This window comes from Pinus tabuliformis, chromosome Q (genome assembly GCF_031772625.1).
Source record: "Pinus tabuliformis cultivar Carrire ecotype Pingquan chromosome Q, CPIR1, whole genome shotgun sequence".
NCBI classification, from domain to species: domain Eukaryota; kingdom Viridiplantae; phylum Streptophyta; class Pinopsida; order Pinales; family Pinaceae; genus Pinus; species Pinus tabuliformis.
In genome coordinates this window covers 211,206,216-211,210,014 of record NC_142296.1, presented here as the reverse complement: position 1 = coordinate 211,210,014, position 3,799 = coordinate 211,206,216, and positions in this window count along the sequence as shown.

Sequence of the window (3,799 nt, the reverse complement as noted above, 5' to 3'; positions counted from 1 at the left end):
TATACACCCAATTTCCAGATCATTCATGAGACCGTTTTTCCATTATGTCATTCATGGGCATGAACTTCCATTATCTATGTTGGGAATGAAGTTCCATTTTGTAGAAAAAATGTATATCTAGACAAATTTGGAATACAAATACATGAATTTGAACTTGTGTATGTGACAATGTCTTCATTGACTTTTAAATTCATGATGTGAATTTGATGTTATATTCTATCAATGTTACATTACTTTTTTTTTTGTAAGTTTAGGTAGTTCCTTTTCTATTTATAAGCCGCAAAGTGAGAACACATACATGACATAGGTGGCCACAGCTTGCCCAATGGGAAACCAAGCTATGAACCACCTAAAAATAACATAGGCCATCCAAAATTGGTATGTCTGTAGTCTTTCTAGCCATGCTATGTAAACCATACAATTAGAAATAGAGTTTTTATCTACTGTTCCTATAGACATTCAGAAATATAAAAGATACTATCTGCTAAAAAAGAGCACACTGCTAAGCTGAAAACAGAATTAGGCTAAGTTAACTCATCCTGATCTCCCTGGTCGGTTTCCACCGTTGCTGGGTTCGCTGCTGAACCCCTATGCACAGGTCCCCTGTTTGCTACTCCTGAGGTGTTTCGCTCAATATGGTCCAATCTCATGTCCTACCTGCAGAGCTGAAATTGTATGGTCTCCAGGTCTTTCTTATAATCAGGCATGTCTCTTGTTATTAGGGCCATGCCCATAGAGACCTGCTCTACTGCCTTGCATAGCAGCTTCTTCATAAGCCAGTACAGGTGCAGAGTTTGCTTATACTGAGCCATTCGACCCCTTGTGTTACCCGGGTCAAAGACCATACCCCTCCACTCTTCCTATTCCTCCTCAAACTACTCCTCCTTCACTTCCGCTTCCATGTCTTCAATTATTTCTCTTATGCCTTCATTTGTATTTCTCATGTAGTCAGTGGCTGCTTCCTGAATGGTTTCATTCATCGAACAACGACCTCGCCTTTTACTTGGGGTTGTTATCACCCCAAGAAAATCTCCCAGGTTGTAGCTCAGAGATGCTCGGGAACATTACAAACTCAACTTAATGTTGGAAATGGATGAATGGAAGGAATGATGCTTGTTCAAGCCAGATAACCACTTCTACTTTGCTTGACTCCAGACATGCGTGAACACCCCCAAACTACAAGGCTTTAGACCACCAATTATTCACAGTTTAAGGATTGGGTGAATATGGAGAATACTGACCACACCAGCAGATGCACAGGACCCTGTGATGATCGGATGCAACCAGTAAAGAGGTCTGCAAATCTAATTCCCTAGTGCACAGACATGATGACATCTCTCTGTCACTAAGTGAAAAGAACCCTGATCAACACATTCACTGATACATACAAGATTTAAACACAGAGGTAGGATGACAGCTCCTCTAATGCTAAACATCAAGGGTTCAGGAAAAATGTATATCAAGCACAGCCTAGAACATGATAGAGATGGAAAGTGAGCAATTAAAAACAAAAAAAGTTTGTAGTAGCTGAAAATGAAGACGAGACGCTGCAAGTGTCAAAGCAATTACAATCTCTAGAAGTTGAACCTTACATCAAAACAACAACCATCAACCCTGATTACATCTGTTTTTTGGGTGTATATAGATTTTCATTACAAAGACGTTCTGCTATTCTAGGTGTGGAGGGGTCATAATTGACCACCAACCGCTTTAACTACTTGATGGAGTCTCTGGTGCAATTTGCCTGCTTCAGTGAACGAATTTGATCTTCTCGGGTGCTCTGTTGTACTTCTCGAGCAGGTGGAGTGTCGTATGGATGAAATTCCATAACTGCTAAATGCATTTATCTGCTCGAGGCTTGTCCTTTTCCTTCTTGGCCATCCTTCCTATTGAATGCGGTTGTTGAGGAGCTACTGCGCTGAGTACTGGATGCTGGCCACCTTCGTCCTTTCGGGAGTATGGAATGGTTAAGGACGTGGATAGTCGGGACGAATGGAGGAAGAAGATCGGCCGTTAGATTGGGCGGATTGACGGCGGGGAGTGCTTGGTGGGAAGTATCGGGAGCAAAGCGATTGTGAGTCGTTGGATCTCGGGTGGGCAGATCCAACGGTCATCGTGCGGGGGACATGCACGGGGGTTAACGAGTGGGGATGGAGGATGGGCGGTAAGCGGTATTGATCGCACCGCCGTTGGGGGGGAAGCAGTAAACGTACAACGACAAGCGATCTCAATCATCGTGCGACGCGTGGCGGACGGGGCGGGATGAAACCGCTTTTGATCGCGAGTTATCGCGTGGTCAGTTTGCGGGTGCGGGAGGAGTGAACGACGTTGGATCGCTTGGTAGGTGATCGGACGACAGGGTTTAAACCACGCGGTTTCGTCAGATGTGACAGGGAAATGTTAAGTCGGGGTTACGGTGAAGGTTTTATGGAGGCGCATGGTCGTGCGGGCGCGGGTTTTTATAAGGTTTTGTGTATTGATGCCCGGGGCTTTGAAAAGAGCTTTTTAATATGATTTTCAACATAAGCACGAGAAGTTAAGACAAAAGGAGGGTGAGAGAGGTAGAGGGGAAGGTGAGGGTAACCATTATAAGCCCCCTTTTTGAGCATGACCATGGACAAAGTGGCCCCCAGCTTTAGAAAATCCTGATTATATAGCAGAGCTAACACTGGCTCCTTCTGGGGATGAGATCCTCCCTGTCAGTGCTCAAGAACTTGTAGATCAATGCCTTTCTCGTAAAAACCGATTAGCAAAATTTCCTAGCGTTCCATTGGGCATGGAGTCTAACTGAGCTTATACTAAAAACTGATAAAATAACATATTTACAATCTTAAGGGTAGAAGACCTTAAATAACATAAATTTTCAGAAAACGCCCATTAACTGGGCCATCAAAAACTGTCTCCCCTTCCAGGCTTTGCAACATGAAAGTATTGTTCCCTTGGATCTGAGAAATGATAAAAGGCCCTGTCCAGAAAGCATCAAACTTCCCATGGTTGCCTTTCTTCTCTTTCAGTGTATCCCACTTTAGAACCAAGTCTCCAACCTGAAAATTATTTGTTTTTGTCCTTCTGTCAAAGGCTTCCTTGATCTTCTTCTGATGTGCTGCAGATTTTTCAACCAACTGTTCTCTGACCTGATATACCTCTGCTAAATCAGTGATCTTTTTTGCCATGTCTTCTTCCTCATTCTACTCTTCTTGTAGGAACTTTGCCACAGGGAGAGTTAACTGAATTGGGAACACAGCCTCAGTGCCATATACCAACTTGAATGGGGAATTCCCTGTGGGGAATTCCCATTGATTCACACATGTCCACCAATTCTTTTGCCCTGAAGGCTGCTACATTGTCTGTGATCAATTTAAGTGGACAACCAAATCTGGTGAAGATATTCCCTGTTAAAAACCTCATGACCACATGATGATCAACCTTTCTGGTAGGGATGGATTCAATCCATTTATTGAAGTAATTAGTGGCTACTAAGATCCATCTGTGTTGGCCACTGGAATGTGGATTTATTTCTCCAATGAAATCCAAGCCCCACTGCTGAAAATGGCCACTAGCATGTATAGGCTTCAAGGGCAGGGACTTCAATTGCTGTTTCCCTTCAAATATTTGGCACCTGTCACAAGATTTAACAAATGAAAAGACATTAGAAAATAAAGTGGGCCAATAGTACCCAACTCTGAGAATCTTGTGGGCTGTAGTTTTCCAATAATGATGTCCTCCACACATGCTGGAATGAAACTGTTGTATGACTTCAATCGATTGTTCTTTGTCCAGACATCTCAAAAGAATTCCA